The sequence below is a fragment of the Eublepharis macularius genome, chromosome 4 (genome assembly GCF_028583425.1).
Source record: "Eublepharis macularius isolate TG4126 chromosome 4, MPM_Emac_v1.0, whole genome shotgun sequence".
NCBI classification, from domain to species: Eukaryota; Metazoa; Chordata; class Lepidosauria; order Squamata; family Eublepharidae; genus Eublepharis; species Eublepharis macularius.
This window is the reverse complement of record NC_072793.1, coordinates 88,390,752-88,416,702: the sequence shown is the minus strand read 5'-3', so window position 1 is coordinate 88,416,702 and position 25,951 is coordinate 88,390,752. Positions and strand designations below refer to the sequence as shown.

Below are 25,951 nucleotides of genomic sequence, written 5' to 3'. Positions count from 1 at the left end.
CGTTCAGACTCAGACCATAACCCATGGGCATAAAAGCCAGCACAGTGAGCCCCCCAACCGAAAAGGGAAGCATCCGAAGTAACTGACAGATGAGTTTGTTGAAAACCAAACTCCACCCCTTTAAATAAATTAGCATCATCCAGCCACCACTCCAGGGAGGACACCACCCCCCTAGGGACGGAAAGTCTCCTATTTTGAGAATCACGGGCCGGTGAGAACACTGAATTGAACCACAATTGGAAGGGTCGCATAAATAACCTGGCCAGTGGAACCACTGCTGTAGTAGAAGCCATGCAACTCAAAAGGGTTTGGATAAAGTGAACAGATTGGAAATGACACCTCTGAAGGGTCGAAATAAGCCTCTTGATTTTTGAAGCACGCTCTGGAGGTAAGAAGCCTGCATCTCTAATACCATCCAAAATTACTCCAATAAATTGGATGGAGCGCACAGGGGTCAACTTGGATTTCTTCTGATTAACAAAAAGACCCAGGCGTAAACATAAATTTAAAGTGAGAGACACCTGATTAGATACAGATTCAGCAGAATCACCAACCAAGAGCCAGTCATCCAGATACGGAAAGATTTGGCAGCCCTGGAGGCGTAAATGAGCCACCACCACTGCCACACACTTAGTGAACACTCTAGGAGCAGTGGCCAACCCAAAGGGCAAAACATTGTATTGAAAAACACGGTGACCATAGACAAAACGTAAAAACTTTCTGTGCTCAGGGAAAATTGAAATATGAAAGTACGCATCCTTCAGATCCAGGACTGCAAACCAAGACTGTCGGGGAAACAAAGTTAAAACCATTTGTAAAGTAACCATTTTGAATTTACGAATTCGTATAAATTTATTCAATCCCCTGAGATCCAGGATAGGCCGAAGCCCACCATCTTTCTTCTCCACTAGAAACAGGTTGGAATAGAATCCCAAACCAGCTGAAGCAACCGAAACCTCCTCTATAGCCCCTTTCTGCAATAGGGCTGAGAGCTCCCCAAGGATCTCTGAACGAGGGGGGTCAGAAGAAAACACAGGGAGACGTAGGTAAGGTAAACCAAGAAATTCAACTTTATAACCAAACTGGATAATAGACAAAACCCAAACATCGGAACAAATTGAACACCACGCACCCAAGAAAGCATTAAGCCTGTCCCCAAATATGGGGTCAGGTCCCTGTGATTGTCAGAATTGCTTATGCAATTGGTCCTGGTCCTTGGCCTGATGCTGTTGGGAACCAGGCTTGGGACGTTGGCCCTGCCTCCGTCAGGGAAAGGCAGATTGTGGGCTCTGGTAGCTCCTGCGCGGCTGGTAAGCATACCCTTGATAGGGCTGATAGCGGTGTTGTCTGCCACGCTGGAAGGAACGATAGTATGGGCGAGAAGACTGCTGCGACGGCTGGTGTAGAACCCCATACGAGCGGGCCGTCAGACGGTCGGTCCTCTTCTTAGAGAGGAACTTGTCAGTTTTCTCTGAGAACAGGGTGGTGCCCTCGAACGGCAGGTCCTCAACCCTGTTCCTCGTCTCCACTGGTAGGGCGGTCGTGCGAAGCCAGGCGTACCTGCGCAGTACCACCGAGGAGAGGAGCGATCTAGATGCGGTGTCAGCCATACTTCGCCCAACATTGATCTGGTGTCTGGATAGGCGGACAGCCTCCTCCTGAATGACCCGAAGCAAGGTGCGCTGGTCTTCGGGAATCTTAGGAAGAAAAGACGCCACCTTCTTCCATAAGAACAGTTGGTAGGCCGCCATCATCGCGGCATAATTCGCCACTTTGATGCCAAACGTAGCTGAAGTATACAACTTCCTGCCCAAGGCATCGATCTTTCTACTATCCTTGTCAGTTGGAGCCGACAGAGAGCCCTGGCGAGGCCGAGCTTGCATCTCCTCAGTGACAAGTGAGGATGGAGGAGGGTGAACAGCCAGGAACGGATGAGCATCATCTTTGATTCTGTACAAGCTCTCCACCTCCCGGTTAGTGGCCGTAGCAGACGCAGGTCGAGACTGCAGCTTCTTCCAAAGATCAGCAAACCCCTCTATAAGGGGAAAGGCAATCGAGGGAGTAGATCCCGAATAGATATGTTGCAATATCTTATCAGTAAATTTAGATTCAGTGGAAGTGACTTCAAGGTCCAAGGCTTTCGCCATTCTTTGGAGCAACTCGTTATAGGCCCGAAAATCATCAGTGGGCGAAGCCTCATCAGATGGCCCAATTTCCCTTTCAGGTGACTCCGACAAAGGAGAAACACTGTAGCGGGCACGGGGCCGCGGAGAAACCCGATCCGACAGGAGACGGGACGGGTCATATCCAACATCGGAACCGACTCGAAACGAGGGAGACAACGAAGCACCTCTATAATGCCGGTCAGAGTAGTATGAACTCTCCCTACTAAAGTAACGAGGAGCAGGTTCATCTCGACGTCGACTCTCCCTGGATCGGCTCCGGTAGGACCGCGGCGGGCTCCGACAGCTAGAGCGACGGGTAGACCGACTCTGTCAACTCCAAACTGAACGAACCGAGCCCGATTCGTAGGAGGCCGATCGGGTCCGACCCGAAGGTGTAAGAGGCTTCTCGAGGAGTATGACGTCGTCCTCCTGAGCCTCCCGGTCCGGAGGAGTCTTGGACTGCGGACGATCACCCACTTCTGCCTGCTGCTCCACTTGGACAGGAGTGGAGTCGATCGGAACCGACGGGGGAGAGGTGAGTAAACCTTCCAACACTGCCTTATCATGCTTACTGGAATGCTTATGCTTTTTCTTCTTCTTTTCAGGAACGGTCTTCGACTTTACAGAGGGATCCGAAGTCGTCGGAACCGTAGAGGTTGTATGAGTCGGAGGAGTCGACCTCGGAACCGACGGGGTCGAACTTCTACGGGCTCCATGGACAGGTGAAGCCTGGACAGCTGACGAGATCGAAGGAGGTCGACTTGCCAAATGTCTCGGAACCGAAGCGGTCGGTTCCGACAAACTCCGACCCGAAGGGATCCTCTCGGGCCTCGACTCCGAGCAACTCGGAGACGGTTGTGAACGAGGAGTCTTGGAACCCGACGCCACAGGAGGACGAGAGGATGCAGACGGAGCAGACGAAGACTTCGGTGGAGGGTCCTCGACCGACATCGCACGCTGCCAGAGGAAGGCATGCAAACAATCCGCCCGTTCCGCCCTGGCCTTGGAGGTAAACGCGCGGCAATGCTTGCACACCTGAGTGTTGTGTGTTTCTCCAAGGCAATATAAGCAAACGGAATGACCATCCGACCTTGTCATCTTACGATTGCAGGTCTCGCAACGCTTAAACAAGGCCTTCTCAGACATCGCGAACGAAGAAAGCTGTAAACCTCAACGATCAGCGGCGAAAGAGAAACTGAGGGTATGTGAGGGGCGCTCCGCCTCCTAGGAGCCGTTTCGGCGGGAAAGCGGCCGCGCATGCGCGCTGGGAGGCGGGAGTGCCCCCTGGTGGTTTTTAGCTATTAAAATCTCCGGTATCGGCAGGCCTGCGCGTGCGCAGTCCCATGTGGGACTGCACAGGAAGACCGTAGATGAACAAATACTTTGCATACAGAAGGCTTCAGATTCTCAGTTAACATTATGGAGGGGGGGGGGGGAGACCATGCCTAAGAGACTGACAGCACATTACATGCAAATGAATGTAATAATTGGATTTTTTAAATTTGTTTTCAAGGAAATCCCAGCTCGGGAGAAGTCCATTTGGAGCAATAGAACAGGAACTTTCCCCACATGGCACTTATTCACTCCATATAATCCCCTAAGAGGTTCCAAGTGTTTTTTTTTCCCCAAGGGCAAACATGCGGAATCCTGTATGAAGAAAAGCTGCTGTTGGTTTGGAGAAGAGAATTTGGAGAAGAGAATTGTCAGATAGGGAAAAAGTCAGGCATCTTCTTCCACTACCAATACTCCATGCTGACCCCTACCCAGCAACTCATTTTTAGCTTGTTTTTAGGCTATCTTACACAATTTCGTGGAATTTGTGATTATATCCTCTGAAACTCTGGAGAGTTCCTGTTAGATGGGTATTAGCCTTCTAAACTGCACAAGGTAAAAAGAAAAAGCAGGAACATTTTCTGAGCACCATGCTATCCTCCTTTTTCAGTATCAATGTAGAGGTCCACCACTCTATTTGTATTCTTTCTTTCAAGCACTAGGCCCACTGGAGATACACACATCCTACAGCAGTCCTGCATCACTTGTAATCAAGATGAACACAGTCCAATCATGTACTGCAGGTGTTTGCTTTTGTGTCCTCCCCCCATATATTGAAAATGCAAAATGTTTGATGGACTGTATTCTGCTTGGTTTGTTGATTGATTGATTGGTTGGTTGATTCTGAAATTGTATGTCCCAATTCTACCTTTTTGCTTACAATCATAAATTACAGTCTTAAGAAGTAACAATTATAACTAAAAACAAACTCACAGTCCATAAAAGCCACAACCATTTCTGTAATACACAAAAGCACTAAAGTTCAACTGGAATAATTAAACTATATTAGCTATCTGTTGCTAGAAACTGATCACCTAAGCAAACACAGGCAACTTCTTTTTTTTCATTTAGCAATTCACATAGCAGTAGTTGAACTACAACTCCATACATTTTTCCTACCCTTCCTCCAAGCATCTTAGTCCTTTCTTCCTTCATTTTATCCACACAACAACCTTGTAAGTTAGGTTAGGCAGAGAGAGAGAGCGTAACTAGTCAGAGGACATCTAGAAATCTTCAGGGCAAAGTGGGAGTGTGAATCTTATCTCCCAGATCCTCCTGTGCCATTCTACTACTATGCTGACTAAAGCTCTACAATACTATTACCTTGTTTTATTCATTTACATCTCTGTCATATGGGGATGCTAATTTAGATTATATGGTCTTTGGAGCACTGCACCAGAAGCGTGTGGTGATACAGTCACGGGATAAAAAGGAAAACTTCTAAAGGATCCACCTCAACCATAAGAGTATTGCCAGCCTTCAAGCCTTGTTTTCTGAAAGTAAAAGGCAGAGGGAAGGGGCAAGGTCCATTCCAGGGCTGTTTTGGCCTTGGAAGGGGAATGGCTGGGGCCAGGCCTGGCAGGAAACACTAGGTGACTTGCTACCATACAACTTGCATGACTTACCCAGGCCTGGCTTCTTACTACCGTTCAACAACAGCCCTTCATCACAAAATCCAGTGTGGTCTAGTGGTTAAGAGTTTTAGACTAAGAGCTGGAAGACCCAGGTTCAAATCCTCGTTCTGTGTGATCTTAGGCAGTTACACATTCTCAGTCTAACCTACCTCACAGGGGTGTTGTGAGGATAAAATGGAGGAAAGAAGAATGATGTAAGCTGCTTTAGGTCCCCATTGGAGACAAAGGCAAGGTCTATAGAAAGTAAAACAAATATATATATAGCTGAATATGGGGGCAGATAAAAGGTAGGTTGGTGGGTGGGTGGGAAGCACAGAAGGTAGCAGGGAAAGGATACAGGAGCTGCCAGAAGGAAGGAAAGAGAAATAGTGCAGGATGAGGGATACATAGGCTTGCTAGCCCCTCTGCCTCCTGCCACCTCCCACCTGGCTGGCAGGGAGGAGGTGCAGGAATGCAGCAGTGGGTGGCGAAGCATGCTTCCGTGTGCTGTAGCACACCCTCACATCATGCCAGAAATGTTGTCATTTAGTATTTGGGGGACAATTTGACCCTGACATGATCCGTCACTGGGAATGACGTCATTTCTGGCATGATAAGGAACACTCTGGAGCTCGTGAGCACTGTGGACATGTGCAAGATGAGAGCCCCACCTGCACTACTCCCCCCACAACCCCCCTATGGAGTACCAAAACTCCATACTTTTGTCTAGCAGCTTTTTGTTACAAGAATGCCCTTTAAGTACTGTACATATGTAGTTTTTATAAGCAGAGGGGAAAGAAATCTGTGGCTACAACAAATATAACTTACAGTGATAGATGTTCAAGTCAATTTGTTTGTTTGAAAGGAAAGGAAATAAGGAACTGGGTGGAAGACAATGACATACATATCATGTAGCCCACGCCAATGTGTTTGCTAAAGAAATAAGCATTACTGACTTCAATAGGAATCTCCTTAATAAGCATGTGTAGGACTGCAACGTTAGATAGGAAAAGGAAAGCAGAGGGAAAATCTGGTGGCAGAGAACAAATGTGTAGGCAAGTCAGGTGCCATTCCCTCACCTTAAGTATTTGCAGGTGTTATGCAACGCAGGGGAATTTAAAGCACAAGTGATTCATTTTTCCTGTTTTGTACACTACTGTGCCGCATCCCAAGACAAACTTTCCTCCTGCTATGATGAGAAGTGCAAGTTTATCCTGCACTGGAAGCCTGTGCACTTTGCTTGGTGTTTTTTTTTGGGGGGGGGAGAAATGCACCCACTTCAGTCATTACAAACACCCATTGAAAACTAGCACGGTTTGAGCTTTTCAATCACCACACATTCCATGAAATCCAGCTCTGTCTCTCTAACTCCCTGTCAATGCTCTTGGGTTCTGGGGACTGATATATTTGCATTCCCAACTTTTATCTCTACAGTCATAACACTTGCTATTTGTAAATTAAAGCTACAAACTCTCCATTGCAACTTGCATCCTAAATAGCAAATTTCATTTTGTGCTTGCACAGCAAACCAATGAATGCACAGAACACACACACACAGCCCTCTAAATGCTGCATGTGTTCAGGAGGAAAAAGGCTGCCAGCCCTTGAAATGAAGGAGACTTGTGTGTATTTTAACAACTTCATAGCAATGAGAATTTGAGAAGTAGCTCTTGTTGCTTCAGACTGCTTGGGATGCTGTTTTCTTTGATAGGAAGAATCTTACTGGCTGAACTTCTATCTGAAGCTGCTCTTAAAAGAAAAAAGAATCCATTTCAGGTTTAAAATTGGCAACCTTTGCCTACAGCCATTCTTAACCCCCTTCTATTACATCTTGTAAATCTTTAACTGTAAAAGTCCTGAGGAAAAGGCAATGTGCTTTCCCCCCAACATATCAGAGCAATTCATGATTTTTATAAAACAACTAGCTTGATTCCCGTGCTTTGCTACGGTATTTAACTACTTTAAATCCAGTTACAATATTTATGAGTATGTAACATTTTTTGATTTTTTGACCCTTGGACTTGAGATACTCTCCATCACCTATTTTTAGTAGGAGTTCAGAGAATTCTCCAGCAGACCCCTCGCCTCTCAGGTGGGCCCTCATGTTCTTTCTTAGTGAGTTTCCTGATGAGGGGCCACAGATATGATGCCTTGACACACACAGTAACCTCGTCAACTCAAGTTCCCCTTGGGACTCCTGGCAGAGTCTGCCAGAAGTCTCCAGCCAGCAGCACAGTGACTTCCCCCATCACTCTCTTGTTGCCCCTGACGTCTTTTAGGGTTATGCTCAGTGCCTCAAAACACCCCTTGTGCATCATGGTGCTCTCATCCCAAACAATGAGCTTACAGTTCTGCAGCACTTGGGCCATGTTGCTTTGTTTTGACATGCTGAACAGGGATGTTTCTGCATGGATGAGGTTAAGAGGCAGCTTGAAGGTAGCGAAGGATCATAGGCCATGCCTTGACCTTCCATGGAAGTGAGTGTCTCTCTACTCTGCCACTCTGTACACCCTGCGGTGATCTTGCTGGTACTTGGCCACTGCTGCTCAGTGCACCACAGGAGTACGATGTGCATATTATTTGCTGTATCTCTAAGTTGGTTCCTCCTTTTAGCGTTGGTGTATCTTGCACGACGTCTGCCAGGAGGCTTCTTGGGAGCATTAAGAAGTGATGGCTGTGAGAAGTGTGAGGTGGAGTTGGACTGACGGAGTGATGGTGTGGTGGGCACTTCGGCAGGTTCATGTGAGAGGTTTACATTGAAATGACCCCATCTCCCCATTAACATTTAATAACTCAGTTGCCATACTGAGTTTTAGATAAAATCCATATTCAGAAGTCTTGTACTGTCTTTCTTCAATTCCTTGACTTGGTTTTTACCTCAGAACACAGAATTTCACAGCTGACCCATCAGAGAGAGGGGGGTAAAAGCAGGCAGGCCTCACAGTAGGGTTGCCTGGTCCAGGTTGAGAAATTCCTAGAGATTTGGGGGGCAGAGCTAGGATAGAGTGGGGTTTGGGAAGGGGCCTCAGAATGGTATAATGCCATTCTGGAGTCCACTCTCCAAAGCAGCTATTTTCTCCAGGGGAACTGATCTGTCACCTGGAGATCAGTTGTAATTCTGGGAGATTTCCCTTAGGGGGTGAATTTCTTAAAATCCATTCTTAGTGAGCCTCTACACCACAAAAGGAACGTCCTCCCCAAATTTCACACTTCTAGGTCCAGGGGTTTGGGCTTGTTGTTGATCAGTCAGTCAGGACACTTGTCTTTATATGTATAGATAGATTAGACATGAAGGTCCATAAAAAAACCAAATAAAAATCAGTAAAAAAAACCCTACTTGCCATTTTTGGAGGACCTTTTCAGTTTTGCCATGGGGGGGGGGGGGCGGGGATTGAAATTTTGGAGTGCACTGAACTCCTATAAAATATTATCTCTTTTAGAATGACTGAAATTTTTATAACACAAAATTTCACTTATCCAAGATGTACAGTTTGGAGTTTTTTTTTATTTTAGACAATCTACAGCATTAGACACTACTTCCTGTATATTCTATACACACATACAATTTTTCCAGGGATATGTTTACAGTTTAAATAGGACTCATTTTGTCTAAATTTAATATGCTATTATGTATATGGTATTTATATATATTATCAAAGAATACAAAATTTATAAAGTTTAACTAGATTTTCAATTTTTCTTTTTACTACCCTTCAGACAGAAAAACTAAGATTCATGTTATATATATGGTATAGCAGTTTATAGTCCTCCAGTAAAGTAATAAAATAAGTTTAAGGATGATAAACAAAAACATCACATACATTTCAATCTCCCCCATCATTTAAAAATGTCTGGAAATATCACATCTCTAGCACCCTAGATTTATCAAGCGTTCCCATGTGAGCCAAGATATCTGCCTGATAATGCCACCATCATTCTCACAATCAGCTCAAGCTAAATAGAGTTCTTCTTTTTCAGTGATACAGCAATGAGGTCACTGGGTCAGTGATCAAAAGGTCAGCTTGGGGTATTTAACTAGCACAGGCCATCTGCGTCTCCCAAGCCAGAATTGGGCAGGGTTCATGGAAACAAGCGCTCCAAAATGTAAGAAAACAGCACAAAAAGAAATCAACAGGACTCTTTGTGGTTTATGTATAGGTGCAACACTTCCTGCATTGCCATCCTTGTAATATGCTGCAACACCAAACAGATGCTCAGTATGTTTCTAGAGTAGACCAGAGGTGTCTACAAGCCAACTTAGAAAGAGGACTTCTGCAAAAGGAGAGGCTTTACCTTCGTATGGGAAATAATCTGTCTTCAATTAAACTATGAAGCAAAGAAAACAGTATCTCCAAACAATTGTGTGTGTGTGTGTGTGTGTGTGTGTGTGTGTTTTAAATGATTTTTCATGCAATCCTTTCTTTTTCTCACTCCAGCAAGAGAAGAGTATTTAAGTGTTTCCAGACTTCACAAAACTAACCTAAATCAGAACCTTTCTCAGAAAACTAGTGATGTGCTAGAACCATATTACACTGTCTGAAAATACTTGGCTTTTTAGTGAATTTGAATAATATATTTGGTCTGTGCTACTGTTTTTATAAGTATGTTGCTGCTTTAGGGATCAACAGCACAGCAGTTCCATATTTAAAAAGGAGTAAATGGCTATGCTGGCAGTGAGTGCAGTTTTAAGAACACTTCCCTGGGAGAGAGTTCCATTAAACAGCCCCGAGTATGATTCTGAATGGATATGCTAAAGAATGCCTTCTAGGTGCATAAATACTGACCAAGGTTAACTGCATTTTCCAAGGAACATTTTGATATCGAGTATCTCCCAGCTAACATAGGCTATTTCAAAATTAATTATTTTATTTATGCAGATAGCTACTTTACTTTTCTTAACACAATTTACTGCAATGTTCCTGAATTCATTTTATGTAGGAACTTAAAATTCTCATCTTCAATATATGTGCTTCTTGTAAAAATATGGTATTCACTGCTAGTTCTTATGCAACCCCCCCACCCCCAAACCAGACCTCACACTGTTAGGGCAACGCCTGTTGAATCTCAAATACTAGAGTATTAAGTAGGCTTTTGAATGATCAGGGGCAGGACTCTTGGGAGAGCTGTGATTAGCAAGAATAAGAAAAACCATGCTGAACAGCAAGCATAAGCAAATCTGCATGATTTATACATATACTAGCCTACCACATCTATTGTAAACAATTCAGACCACAATGTAGTGCTATGTGTCCGGGGTCTGAGCCCCAGCCCCCAGACTTGACAAGAGGGAACAGCAGGGGACAAAAGGGTGGCAGCAACCCCACCCCCCAAGCCGGCAACCAGGGCCAGAACCTACCTACTCCAGGGGGAAGGGGTAAAAGGCCAGAACCTCAGAGGGGTGGAGGGGGCAAGGAGAGACCAGCCAGTCCCACCTTCCAGGGGGAAGAAAGGGGGCTAAGCAGGCCAGAGGGAAAGGGCCACAGCAGGGGGAATGTGGGACCAGCAGCAGCAGCAGCAGCAGCAGCAACCCAAGCAGAGCCCTTACCTGGCAGGGAGAGGAAGCAGCCTCTACAGCCCAGAGCCACACCATGGCTAGAAGACAGCAGCCTGGCTCAGGAGTTGCTAGAAGCCAAGCCTCTCCAGGGGGGGCTGCCACAGGCATTCTGGGGGAGGAGATGGGTAGCCCCGCCCAGCATTGCTGAGCTGGCAGCGCAGAAGCTGGCTAAGGCAGCACCTCATGAGCAAGGCCAGGCAAGCCCAATAGCACGGAGGCTGGCTGGGGCAGCTCCTCGTGAGCAAGGCCAGGCAAGCTCAATAGCACAGAGGCTGGCTGGGGCAGCTCCTCGTGAGCAAGGCCAAGGAGCCCTCAGCTGGGGATGGCTTGCACTCAACCCCACCCTGCCAGCAAAGCAAAGGAGCCCAGGAGGGATTAGTGGTTGGGGGGAAACACCTGGAGGGACGCACAGCTGGGCCCGGTCAGGAGAAGGAACAAGCCTAGAAGGAGGGCGGGGCAGAGAGAGGAAACCCTATAAAGGGTGGCTGGGAAGAGCTCTGGGGTGGTGGGTGTGAGTGAGTAGTGATGATGTGGAGTGAGAGCAGTAGAATGCAAGGGTGGAGGCTTGGAGGAGAGTTCTGGAAGGAGGAGATGAAGGAGGACGCAGAGGGTAAGCAGGCCAGGTTGAGCAAGCCAGCGAGTGGACTGAGAGGGAGTCTGGGTGAGGTATACCGCCCCTCCTTCCACAGAGCAGGGTCCTGCAGAGTCCCTGGCCCCCCTGTGACATCAGGAGCAGACCGCCCAGTGCCACGCCCAGCGGCAGCCGCGGCAAGCCCTGACAAGTTGGTGGCCCGTACGGGGAAAGTCGTTCCGACGCAGGCGCCAGTCGAAGGGATGTATCCCGACGCCGACGCCCCAGCAGACCTCAGACTGTGGCTGGAGGAACGCTTGGACAGGATACGGGGGAAGCTGGAGGCGGCCTTCCAAACAGCTCAGGCAGAGCTAATGCAAGCCGTAGAGCAGCGGATGCAAGCCTGCGCCCCCACAGCCTCCTCGCCCGTGGTATGTTCGTTGGCTTGGGAAATTAACCCGCCAGCTGGCAAGAGGGTACAGAGTCTGTGCGCCACCGTGAGGATAGGCCGGCAGAGCCTGCAGGCCCTGTTGGACTCAGGGAGTGCAGTCTCGGTGATCCACACCCAACTCGTCCCAGCTGCCACCCCAGTGCACCGCTGGATCCCGGTGACGGATGTGATGGGCCGCACCCTGCCGTATCCTGCGGTCTGGGTGATGGTGGAATACCTGGGGGCGATCCGCCGCATAGAGGTCGTCAAGGTAGCCCACTTACCCCACCCAATGCTGCTGGGAAGAGATGCCCCGGAGTTCTACAGGCTGCTCAGAGAGGCAGCAGGGGGGTTGGCAGGCCCACGAGTCGCCCCAGTTCTGCAAGTGAAGGAGGCCGCCGACCCAGACGAGGGTCCCTCTGTCAGACCAGGGGCAGAACCATGGTCTGAAGACCCAGCTGGACCCCCGGCAGACCGCCCATTCCACGATGCCCAAGGGGCAGATGAGTCCTTGCAGCACTTACGAGAGACAGCAGCTCGGGAGGAGGAGCAGGTGCGGGACGAGCGGAGGGCCCAACGGCTCCCTCGCATCGAGAAGCAAGGAGGGGTTTGGGTTCGCATAGCTCGCGCCCCAAATGGCCAGGGGGAGGTCCGCCAGCTATTGGTGCCAGCAGCCTACCGGGCCGAAGTCCTCCGCACGGCCCATGAGCATGCATGGGCCGGGCATCTGGGGCACCACAAGACCCTGAGGAAGATCCTCGAGCGTTTCTTCTGGCCCTCAGTGAACGCAGACGTGAAGGCACACTGCCGCTCCTGCCCCACCTGCCAGAGGGTGGCAGCGAGACGCCCGCCAAAGGCCCCTCTTTCCCCGCTGCCAGTGATGGGGGTGCCCTTCCAGCGGATAGCGATGGACTTCATCGGCCCACTGCCGCGCACACCCCGGGGATACCGTTTTGCCCTGGTGATCGTGGACTATGCCACACGTTTCCCAGAGGTCATTCCTTTAAAAACTATGCAGACCCCGGGGGTGGTCCAGGCGCTGTCCAAGCTGTTCGCGATGGTGGGGCTGCCCAGCGAAATCTTGACGGACCGGGGAGGGCCCTTCCGAGCAAAGGCCATGCGTCAGCTCTGTCAGAACTTGGGGATCCGGCAGGTGTTCACCTCTGCCTACCACCCCCAAACAGATGGATTGGCAGAGCGCCTGAATCAGACGGTTAAGGAGGCCCTGAAAAAGATGACGCATGACAAACCTCACCAGTGGGACCTGTATATCGATCCCCTGATGTTTGCCCTCCGAGAGACCCCCCAGGCCTCCACTGGCTTTAGCCCATTTGAACTGCTGTACGGGCGGAAGCCACGGGGAATGCTCTCCCGCCTGGTGGAGCAATGGGGTCCCCAAGCCAGCCCCCCAGCTCCCCCAGTCCAGGAGTATGTGAGCCAACTCCGCGAGCGGGTGCAGCAGTTTCAAGCGGAAGCAGGCCGACAGCTGGCCCATGCCCAGACACAACAGAAGGCTGCGTACGACCGGGGTACGCGACAGAGAACCTTCCAGCTAGGGGAGAAGGTCCTCGTCCACCGCACAGTTTTCCCCAGGGAGGAGGGGGACCCCTGGCGAGGCCCCTATGTGGTGACAAAAGTATTAGGGCCCACAACCTATGAGGTCCAGTGTGGGCCTCGTCGACGTCAGAGGAAGACGCTCCACGTGAACCTGCTGAAGAGGTGGTATGAGCGGGACAGCCAGGAGTGCCGGCTGGCTGAGGACCCCCTGGAGCTTCCTGACAGTGAGCTGCCATGGACTGCCGAGGCCCCAGAGTTCGAGGAACCACAGGTGGACCCTCAGCTCGACCCTGCCCAAAAGGCCCAGCTGCAGGACCTGTGGAAGCGAGTGCCCGGGGTCTTTTCAAGACGCCCCGGGGTTACAAAATTAGTGCACCATGCCATCCCAACCCAGCCGGGGCAGTCTGCCCGGTCGACCTGGCGCCCCATTCCCCGGAAGCAGTGGGAGGCAGTGAACCAGGAGACGGAGGAGATGCTGCGCATGGGGGTCATTGAACCCTCCCAGAGTGAGTGGCGCAGCCCTATAGTGTTGGTGCCGAAGCCGGATGGGACGACCCGCTTCTGCATCGACTACCGGGAACTGAACAAAGTGGCCAAGTTCGATGCCTACCCCATGCCCAGGGCGGACGTCCTGGTCGGGCAGCTGGGGCCAGCCCGGTACCTGTCGGCCCTCGACCTGACGAAGGGGTATTGGCAGGTACCAGTGCGCCCTGAGGATAGGGAGAAAACCGCCTTTGCCACCCCCCGGGGCCTCTTCCAGTTCCGCCGCATGCCCTTCGGCCTCCACGGGGCGGCAGCTACCTTCCAGCGGTTGGTGGACCAAGTCCTGGGGGACTGTCGGGACTTCGCGATGGCCTATATCGATGACATTGTCATCTTCAGCCCTGACTGGCCCACCCACCTACGGCACCTGGAAAGGGTCCTCAAGGCACTACAGAAAGCGGGTCTGAAGGCCAATCCCAAGAAAAGCCACTTGGGGTTCCAGGAACTCAGGTACCTGGGCTTTGTGATAGGGGGAGGGCAGGTCCGGCCGCCACCTGAAAAGGTGGCCTCCATCGCAGACGTGCCCCAACCACAAACCAAGCGGCAGCTCAGGCGGTTTCTGGGGCTCATGGGGTATTATGGGCGCTTCATCCCACATTTTGCGGCCCGCTCAGCCCCCCTGACTGACTGTCTGAAGAAGGGCAGCCCCAATCGTCTCAGCTGGACCCCGGAACAGGTGGCTGCCTTCACTGACCTGCGCACCGCCCTGTCCGACACAACAAAGCTGTGGAACCCGGACTTTGAGCGGCCTTTCATATTGGCAACCGATGCGTCGGCCTCAGGCCTTGGGGCAGTCCTAATGCAGGAGCAAGAAGGAATAAAGGTACCCATCCTGTTCATAAGCCGCAAGCTCCAGCCCGCGGAGCAGAAGTATGCCACCGTAGAACGGGAAGCCCTCGCCATCAAATGGGCCATGGGAGCACTACGGTATTACCTAGCCAACAACCCGTTCACGCTAATGACGGATCATGCGCCACTCCAGTGGATGCACAGGATGAAGGAGCACAACCCCCGCATCCTGCGGTGGTACCTTTCCCTTCTGCCATTCCAATTCTCCGTAGTGTACCGCCGGGGGGCCAACCACCTGGATGCGGATTTCATGTCCCGCCTCTTCGAGCCGGGCCCCTCCGAGCCAACGTCCAGGCTAAGGGGGGGGGTGTGTCCGGGGTCTGAGCCCCAGCCCCCAGACTTGACAAGAGGGAACAGCAGGGGACAAAAGGGTGGCAGCAACCCCACCCCCCAAGCCGGCAACCAGGGCCAGAACCTACCTACTCCAGGGGGAAGGGGTAAAAGGCCAGAACCTCAGAGGGGTGGAGGGGGCAAGGAGAGACCAGCCAGTCCCACCTTCCAGGGGGAAGAAAGGGGGCTAAGCAGGCCAGAGGGAAAGGGCCACAGCAGGGGGAATGTGGGACCAGCAGCAGCAGCAGCAGCAGCAGCAACCCAAGCAGAGCCCTTACCTGGCAGGGAGAGGAAGCAGCCTCTACAGCCCAGAGCCACACCATGGCTAGAAGACAGCAGCCTGGCTCAGGAGTTGCTAGAAGCCAAGCCTCTCCAGGGGGGGCTGCCACAGGCATTCTGGGGGAGGAGATGGGTAGCCCCGCCCAGCATTGCTGAGCTGGCAGCGCAGAAGCTGGCTAAGGCAGCACCTCATGAGCAAGGCCAGGCAAGCCCAATAGCACGGAGGCTGGCTGGGGCAGCTCCTCGTGAGCAAGGCCAGGCAAGCTCAATAGCACAGAGGCTGGCTGGGGCAGCTCCTCGTGAGCAAGGCCAAGGAGCCCTCAGCTGGGGATGGCTTGCACTCAACCCCACCCTGCCAGCAAAGCAAAGGAGCCCAGGAGGGATTAGTGGTTGGGGGGAAACACCTGGAGGGACGCACAGCTGGGCCCGGTCAGGAGAAGGAACAAGCCTAGAAGGAGGGCGGGGCAGAGAGAGGAAACCCTATAAAGGGTGGCTGGGAAGAGCTCTGGGGTGGTGGGTGTGAGTGAGGAGTGATGATGTGGAGTGAGAGCAGTAGAATGCAAGGGTGGAGGCTTGGAGGAGAGTTCTGGAAGGAGGAGATGAAGGAGGACGCAGAGGGTAAGCAGGCCAGGTTGAGCAGGCCAGCGAGTGGACTGAGAGGGAGTCTGGGTGAGGTATACCGCCCCTCCTTCCACAGAGCAGGGTCCTGCAGAGTCCCTGGCCCCCCTGTGACGTCAGGAGCAGACCGCCCAGTGCCACGCCCAGCGGCAGCCGCGGCAAGCCCTGACACTATGTACCTCAGATAAAATCTGAAGAAGGGAGCTTTGACACTTGAAAGTTTATACCCTGAAAATCTTGTTGATCTCTAAGATGCCACTGGACTCAAATTTTGTTATTTAGTAGCTGAATATTTTTTTAAAAGCTTTAGAGGACTATTTCCCTGTTGTACCATTCCAGCATGAAAGCACTTCTATACAACCATCAAGTTTGTTCCCTCCTCATGCAGCAGAGTCCCTTGATAGAAATGGAGTTCCTTTAGGGGTGTCTAATGGCTGGCTACCTCTACACAACAAAGCTGTCTCTACACAATTCATTCATTATGTAGTTCTTAAGGCTGCTAGCTAATGGGAATTTGCTGGTTCTTATTTTGCCCATAAGCTAAGATGTAATTCGAACAAAAATTTCCATATTGGGACTTATAAACTGAATCTAAAATCCTTCCACCAGTAGCTACTCCTCTAGAGAAAGGTGGAGATGATTTTGGCCAATTCCCCCTCCTTACTACAAGCCCTGTGTCATGGTGACTTTTGCTGAAAAGTGTTCCTAGCTCACAGGAAAGGGTTTTCAGGGATCACAGAGAGCTGCCTAAAGCAGCTTTCCTACTAATATTTTATCTCTTGCTAGTCAGTCATTTAACTGTCTTAGGCTATTTTCACACAACCTTTCCAAACCATTTTGGCTGCTGGCTACTAGTGGATTTCAGACACAACCGGTTTGGCCGCTAGTTGCTTATAGATTTGTAAAATCTTCTCACACAAAGCAGCTTGTGTCTCCTCTGTAGTGTGGGGTTGAGCCTTCTTTTAAAAAAAGAGCTTTCTCCCATTTGCAAGTGTGTTGTGTACTTCTTGTTCACTGCAGTTCACAGTTTGAAAGGTTTGCGGCACTTTTTATTTTCCCACCCATATCCAGCATGTTCTCCCCTCCCCCTTTTAAATGGACAGTGATTGTTGCTGTAGAGCTACAGCAATGACCATTGTATCGCATGTATAATATCACCATATTAGTGTATTGATGCTATAGCACTGAAGTTCAAACCATTAAAAAACCTGTTGAACACCACTAAAAAAGCAGCACTGTTTGAAGTGGCCATAGCAATTCACATACAGTTCAAAAATGGATGTACATACTATCTGAAACCATCATTTCCATATCATTTTACACAGAGTCAAAGCAAAAACAGAAAACAACCAAGTTAAAATGGAAATGTAATAGGGTCCTTAGAGTTAACATATATATAATTAATTCCTACCATATACACCTATGCTACCATTTTCAAATTCCTTTTACTGTGGTATTATTGCTTTGCCAACTGTTTCAAAGTAAGAACAACTAGAGGGAGGGGACCCAATCCAAGAGATGTTTTAGAAATATATGTTGTTTTGACTGGCGACAAAGGTTTATTCTACAAATAAATGTGGTTGTTGAAAGATAATAACTGTGCTTATATACTACTCGTCTAGACAGATTAGTGCCCCACTCAGAGTGGTGAACAAATTCAGTGTTATTATTATTTCCACAATACAGCTGAAGAGCTGGAGCTAAGAGAAGTGGCTTAATGAAGGCCACCTACTGAGCTCATGGCCAACAGAGTGCTGATTCTCAGCCCAACCACTTAACCACTATGTTACAACAGCTATATAGTTAGCATACTTCCTGTAAAATGAAACCACGTTCCATAATAATCTGCTATGGTGATTAATTATTAGAACATCATTGTCCACAAAGCTTGAATTATGATTTTTATAGTTAAAAGATCACTGTGGGGGTCATCCACTCAGGGACAATTTCCTGCAGTTTCCCTATTGCCACTGCTAGTGATTCAGTGCAGCAGAACAAGGCTTCAAGATGGTGCGTTTCTGCACATTTTCCATGTCCCATCCATCCTGCATCTTATACTTGTGCAATAAAAAGGGCTAGAGATTTACTTTTTTAAAAAAGGTAGTTGGTAACTAGGAGACTGTGACAATATTCTCCTTGGTGGTGGAATGACACAATTGGAATACTAGGATTGAGGGATACAACTTGTTCAAAAGAGATAGACAAGTAAGGAAGGGGGGAGAAGTAGCATTATATGTAAAGGATGTATATACCTGTGAGGAAATACATGTATCAGAACACGGAAATTCAGTTCAGAGTTTCTGGGTAAAAATAAAAGGAGTAAGAAATAATAGTGATACTACGGTGGGGGTTTGCTATAGACCACCAAGCCAAGCAGAAGACTTGGATGAGAAACTGCTAGAACAAATTACTAAGTTCACAAAGAGAAAGAATACAGTGGCCATGGTAGATTTCAGTTACCCAAATATCTGCTGGAAGTTAAACTCTGCCAACAATGAAAGGTCAAATAAATTCCTGACTTGTCTTGCTGACAACTTCATTTTTCAAAAAGTAGAGAGGAAAAGAAGGGGTTCTGCTATCTTGGACTTGATACTTACCAACGGGGAAGAACTGGTTGATGAGGTGAAAGTAGTGGGCACCCTGGGTAGTAGCAGTGACCATGTAATTTTGGAACTCAGGGCCAAGCTACACATGACGAATGACACTTGAACGGCAAGTGTATTTCTCCCTGTTCACTTGCCCTCCACTCAATCCACCTGCTGTTCAAGTGTCATTCGTCATGTGTAGCTTGGCCCTTACAGTCTTGGGGAAGGGAAAAGCTGTACCTAGGCAGACATGTAGGCTGGACTTCAGGAAAGCAAATTTTAACAAACTGAAAGCTATACTGGGTAGAATCACATGGTCAGAAATACTTAAGGAGAAGGGAGTTCAAGAGGGGTGGGAGTTTCTTAAAAGCAAAATATTGAAAGCACAATCACAAATGAATCCTATGAGAAGGAAAAATGGGAGGCGCTTAAAGAAGCCACCATGGCTTCATAAACGGCTTTCGAATGAATTGATAAATAAAAAAGACTCATTTAGGAAATGGAAGGAGGGCCTTATAACCAAAGATGAATATAAACAAATAACCAATGCTTTGTAGGGACAGTATTAGAAAAGCTAAAGCTCAGTATGAGCTTAGGCTAGCAAGAGATGCTAAAAACAACAAAAAAGGGTTCTTTGCTTATGATCAAAGTAAGAAAAAGAGCAAGGATATGGTAGGTCCATTGCAGGTACAGGAAAATGCAACTGTAACAGGTGATGAAAAGAGGGCAGAACTGCTCAATTCCTACTTTTCCTCAGTCTTCTGCAAGGGAAATAGTGCTCAACATGGCAATAACAGAACACATGATGGGGGAAGGGAGTTACAGCCTAGGATCAGCATAGAGGTAGTACGTAGATCAATCAATCTTTCTTTAGTCCAGTCAGCAATCAGAGAGGAATGAGATAAAAAACAACCAGAATATAACATATATAAAATATAGCAAGAGTGTAACAAATCTAGACATGGATACATAACTTCATAATAAACACAAACGTGCAAACTTAAAAGAAGTCCACCAGGACCAATCAAAACTAAAAACATACTAGTGCAGTACTAACTAAAAGGCCAATGTATGCCTAGCATTTAAATCCGGACAATACAAGTGTAGATAACGGTTTGCAAAGTATGGCTGAGTTGACGTGTTACATATTACAATCAATTCTTCATCAACATTGTCTGACAAGATGTGAAAAGAACGAAGTTTGATTGCTTGGGAGCAAAACTTGGCCAAGTGGTCTCTATACTTTAGTCAGACAGAAGCCTATTTATGTTGACCAAATCAGAAATGTCTGTAGACTGTTCAAGTAGTGGAAGGATATGCACAGCGCGGATTACATTGTAAAAAGGGCAGCGAAAAACGTATGGTCCATCGTCTCTGTCTCACCACTATTACATGGGCATAATCTCTCTGCCCACGGGATCTTGCAATATCTGCCCTCGATGATTGTAGATGGCAGAGCGGAAAATCTAGCCAGAGTGAAAGCTCTTCTTTGGTTGTTTTTTTCCAGCATGTATAAATAAGTAGCCAGGATAGAAAGGTATCATCTATGAGGTGCTACAATATATGTGAGAAATCTTGAAATATCAGATTGCTGTTCAGTGTCTTCGACTCTCTGCCTCAAAGCTTATCTGGCTGAGTCTCCACCCATCTGAAGGAGGGCTGAAGAGGAGAATCTGAGTTGCACGATTCTCACTTGGGTAACCTTAAGCCAGCTGGATCGAAAGTCATCTAGCAGGATGAGTGGAAGGAGGCTGTGAAGATGTGAATTTATTTTGAGCCAGAGAAAGAGCAAAGAAAGTGATATTCTGGCAGCAACCTTTTAGCACCCCAGTCTCCAGGAGAATCATAGAATTTGATATACATCTGGGAACTTGCAAGACTGCTCTCAAAAACGTTGACTGAACGTGTTTGAGAGGGGTAAAACAGGAAACAGGTGGACCTAGGAAGGTCCCATATAGTAGTTGAGAGTCTTTGCTTGAAAAAGCTTAAGGGCAGCTGGTGAGAAATGGCTGCCCTTGGTGCGGAGAAACTTGATGATGATGAGAGCTGACCTTTCTCCCTTATCCGCAACATAATCACAGTGGGATGTTCTGGACCTGGAGGCTTGCACAACCATCCCCAGATATTTAAAAGAATAAACTTGTTCTAACCTTTGGCCATTAATCGACCAGATTCTTTGTTTAGGGAGCTTACCAAAGGACATGACCTTAGTTTTGTGATAATTAATCACAAGCTGTTGAGAGCCATAATACAGAGCAAGACTATGAAGAGCTCTTCTTAGCCCAACTGGGGTCCTGGAGAGAATGTCGGCATCGTCTGCATATAGTAGTACGTAAACACCTAATGTCTTCAAATGGAACTAAGTCTTCAAAGCCAGATGAACTGCACCCAACGGTACTAAAAGCACTTGCAGATGTAATTTCTGAGCCTTCTCAGAAATTCTTTTTTGAGAATTCTTAGCTATCAGGCAAGGTACCAGAAGATTGGAGGAAGGCAATTGTTGTCCCCATCTTCAAGAAAGAGAAAATGGAGGATCCAGGTAACTACCGACCCGTCATCTTGACATGTATACCTGGAAAAGTCTTAGAACAAATCATCAGTCCATCCATGAGCATTTAGAAAGGATGGCAGTGATTTGCTAAGAGCCAGCATGGGTTTCTCAAGAACAAGTCATGTCAGACTAACATCTCTTTTTTTGAGAAAATTAGTACCTTGCTGGATCAGGGGAATGCTGTAGTTTATCTCGATTTCATTAAGACTTTTGATAAGGTTCCACATAATATCCTTGTCGACAAGTTGGTAAAATGTGATTTTGATCATATTGTTATTAGGTGGATTTGTAACTGGTTGACAGATCGCACTCAAAGAGTGCTAGTTAATGGTTCTTCATCCTCTTGGAGAAGAATGACAAGTGGAGTTCCTCAGGGATCAGTCCTGGGACCTGTTCTGTTCAACATTTTTATAAATGATTTGGATGAAGGAATAGAGGGAATGCTTATTACATTTGCAGATGATACGTAATTGGGTGGGGTAGCAAATATGGTCGAAGACAGATTAAAGATACAGGATGATCTTGACAGCCTGGAGAGTAGATGACTGAGAGGTGATATGATAACTATCTTCAAGTATTCGAAGGGCTCTTATATAGAGGATGGTGAAGAGTTGTTTTCTGCTGCCCCGGAAGGTTGGACCAGAACCAACGGCTTGAAATTAAATCAAGAGCTTTTGGTTAAACATTAGGAAGAATTCCCTGACAGAGCGGTCCCTCAGTGGAACAGGCTTCCTCAGGAGATGGTGGGCTCTCCTTCTTTGGAGGTTTTTAAGCAGAAGCTAGATGGCCACCTGACAGCAATGCTGATTCTGTGAACTTGGGTAGATCATGAGGGAGAGGGCAGAATGAGTTACATCAGCGCTTAGTTCTGGTGGCATTCTTACATGCCCAGGGTAATGCTGATTGCCACCTTGGGGGTCTGGTAGCAATTTTCCACATGCCAGTTTGGCTAGGAATGCTGGAGGTATTTTGCCATCTTCTGGGCATGGAGCAGGGGTCACTGGGGCAGTCGGAGGGGTAGTTGTGAATTTCCTGTATTGTGCAGGGGGTTGGACTAGATGACCCTAGAGGTATCTTCCAACCCTGTGATTCTATGAACAGATTGTTATAACGTTAAAATACTATAGCGATATAGTGATATCCATTTCTTTAAATAGCCCTCCAGTGTTAGGGCAGAAATGACGGCCACTGGGGACAACAGCAGGGAATATGGTGCCAATGGCAGAACAGTGGGATAAGCAATTCCCCCTCAACATGGCAGCCACCACAATTTTGCTGCAATCTCACCAAAAAGATTAGAGTGAATCAGCTATTGGAAAAAAACACACAGAAAAGCCAGGGATAAACTAGGAAATACATGTAATCATCACAATACTGTGCGGAAATGGAGAAGAGACATGTTTCCCAACAAAATCCAAGCAGGAACAAACAATCCATATATGACCCTCTATATCTAATTATGAAGGGAAGGCCCTTGTTCAAGTAACAAAATCTATGTAACGGAGCTACCCATGACTATGGTTGAGGGTTCTGTAAATATGTGAGGATCCATAAAACTTTGAAGAAGAAAACACACACATAATCTGACGGTATTAAAAAATCCAAAAATAAATTCACAGTGATGTCTGTGTACACATAATATAAAGTGGGAGGGGGGGGGGGGGAAGATGAAAACAGGTGGAGTATGGTTGTCAACCACAATGTGCACTGAGACCTAGCTCATTATTTGGCCCAGAGCGGGCAGCAAGGCCAAGACAAAAAAGGAAGTGGCAATGAGCACAGAAGAAGATAAAGATGACAATGCGTTCCAGAAACTGGGGTGGGGGAGCAGCAACCAGGAGGATGGGGAAGGTGATGACAAACAGGAAGAGACGGGAGAGGCATCGGTGCGCAAGAGTAGGGGAAGTAAGAGGGGAAATGGAAACCCCTCCCCATTTCTCTGCCTGTACTTACCTAATGCATGATAAATATGTTACAATGCAATTCTTCAAATTTTGGCACAACAAGAGGCAGGGCAGCAGAACATCTGCTGTGTGGTGGCTGTTTAAAAATCAGCCATGTGTAACTTTTACTTAAGTAGTTAGGCACATCTTAGTAAGTAACTCTTCCACTGCATAAGGGGAGGGGGTGCAACAGTCACATCACTATGCTACATACAGGTCAACACCATGTGTCAAATCAGCATTAATGTGAATTTGCCCTAAATCAAAAGAACACCATTTGAACCTCCCCAAAGATACTTCATGCAAAATGGTGACTGGGATACAAAGAGCACCATGTGAAGTCCAAGGACTTCTTCTGCATTTGTCCCATGGCTTATCCAATTTCTCTTTGTTACTGCAAAAGTAAGTCAATTCAGAGGATCAGGAACGCTTTTAACTCCTGTTTTAAGAGCTGGACAGACCAAACAAAAGGCGGAACAGAACTGCCAGGAAAAGGTTAACCTAGGATACATAGAAATGCACACACTAACTCAGGGGTCCCCAATGTGGCACCCATGGGTGCCATGGTGCCTGCCAACACCTTTCCTCTGCCCACTAAGTGATTTTAGAAAGTGGGTGGGATTCTTGTCCAGCAGGGCTTCTGACTGGCTATTAGAGATCCAACTGCCTGTGCAGATTCAAATAATATTGTTTCAGTAGCAGCAGCCACCACACTGCTATTTTTCTCTCTCTTTCACTCCTTTTCCCCATTGAATTTTTTAAATTAACCCTCTTCTCCCCTGCACTCTGGCTTTCTCTGTGTGAGTGTCTCTGTTTCCTATGACAGCCATTTTGAACTGCACCCTCTACCCTGTATCAGAACTCCACAAGTGTCCACAGGTTCAAAGAGGTTGGGGACTCCTGCACTAACTCAAAGAGCCTTTTATCACAGTGATTAGTGGCTGCCTGGTAAAGGACCTTTCTTCAGCCATTTCTTTAGTTTTTTACAACCATTGTGAGAAGTTTGTGTTTTTTAAAAAAGTCATGTTTTTAAAAAAAGGTTCAGCATTCCATCAGCCAAAAATTCTCTATATGCACAAGGTTTTTCCTTCTAATAAAACAGACCATAAATAGCATCTAACTTTCTTTCCATGCCTTTCTCGCCATTTCCTGTAGGCCATAGTTCACCTTTGGTGGTTTAATAATCTTAAACTCAACCTAATTACTTTGAGTTCTTGCTATGTGAAATCCCACAGCTCCAAGTTACCACAAATGTAGCAACAGATGGTGCAGAGGCCCCTTCCATATCACTAACTGCAAAATCCTTTTCCTCTTTAAACTTCACATTTTTATTTATTTATTTTTTCATTTGAAGTGTTTGTATGTTCTGGATCTCACACACACTTTAAAAAGCCCAGAGACACTCCACATAAATGCATCCACTCTCATTTTCACAGATCTTCCCTCTGATTTCCCCAACAATTATCTACAAAACCTAGTCTGCAATCCTAGGAAAACTCTCATGGAAGTAAGTGCCACTGAATGAAATGGAACTTACTTCTGAATAGACTTGCTTAGGATCACTCCCGTATTCTGTCATCTGGCAACAGAAATTAACTCACTTTCATCACACTCAAAGATTTGACTCGGACAAATGCAGTTGCATCGTGGTGCTTTAATATCCTCTCAAGGATGCAATGTAGAAATTGGTTCAAAGGAGATCAAGAGGGGAAAACTGCAGAATCAAGTTTTATTTACTGTTGATCAGTCAAAACTATGTATTTTAGTATGTCTAACAGTTAAGCGGTTTAGGATTGTTCTCTAATTCTACAGCAGTATAACATTCAATTCCATAATTTCAAACTCTGCAAATACTTCTGTTTCCCCCCCAGCTCAAAATATTTTCTTTTCCATTTGGGCTGTTTATTATACATTTCTTCACCTCTAGTGCCGCATCATCTTTTTATTTTCAGTTTATATAATGTTTACAGGTACATAATTCCAAACTATTTCCTACTCCTCCCCCACACCCAGATCTATTTGTGCCTATACACCACATCTACGATACTATCGTAAAACTAAAACAAAAAAACAGCATAATAACCAAATTCTAATCAACCGTGTAAAGGATGACAAGCTAAGATTTTATCCCCCCAAACCATTGCTTAATTAAATAATATTGGCTGGGAAAGAAAGAAATTTCATCCAGAATGCTAGGTAATAATCACATTTCTTCCCAGAGACCACTTGTAAAGCCTGATCACGTGCTAGTTGCTTGGTGCACTATAATAAACAAGAAGGCCCTGAATATTGCAGGTATCTCTAAGCATTCTGGGATATCTCTTGTAAAATCGTACATCGGGACGAAGCTGGGCCCAGTTTCTTTTCAGAGAAATGGCAGCACCTGAAATGGCTTTTGAAAAAAATGCTTGCATCCTCCTTCTGGATCTCGGATTATCATTTTAAACCATCAAGCAACACTAACCCCAAACCCCAGGGCGCGGGCTAGAAGCCTGTTGCAAAACGGTTCGTGCCATGGCAGAGGTTTGCAGTCTCATGCTAAGCCACCCTTTGGCAAAACTGTCACTTTTCGCTCCTAGAAGGCAGCCAGACTCGCATCCTCCAGAACAGCACTGCCTAGACCCTTCCTATCAAACAAACAGCAATACCGCCCCCCCCCCCCCCTTCCAAGTCGCCGCCGCAAGATCGGCCAGTCTGAGTAAACCAGGCAATGGATAAATCGGGGGCGACGGGCAGGTCCCAGTTTCCGTCGCTAAGGGAAAGGGGGCCGTGGAACTCGCGCCCCCCTCCTTTTTAGCACCCCCCTCCTTTTCAGGCATTAGAGTCCAGCCTCGTGCCCTACGCCCAGCCGATGGAGCCGGGCGACATCTCTGGAGCCGCAATCGCGGTGCCCCCCCCGCCGCCCCCACCACCGTCGCGCTCTATGGTGGCTTCCCAACCACGCAGCAAAGAGATTGCCAATGATTCCCACGACCCCTCTATAAGAAAAGCAGGGAAGCCTCGTACCTGGTAGAGGGGGTGCGAAGATGCT

General features: G+C 47.6%; 1 protein-coding gene across 1 annotated transcript in view; it reads right to left on the bottom strand.

Moving 5' to 3' along the window:
* Positions 1–25,951, bottom strand: part of CYFIP2 (cytoplasmic FMR1 interacting protein 2) — a 98,202-nt gene extending 72,251 nt beyond the window's left edge. Inside the window, exon 1 of the mRNA XM_054978237.1 lies at positions 25,927–25,951. The gene's annotated coding sequence lies outside the window, so the exon portion shown is untranslated. The remainder of the gene's footprint in view (positions 1–25,926) is intronic.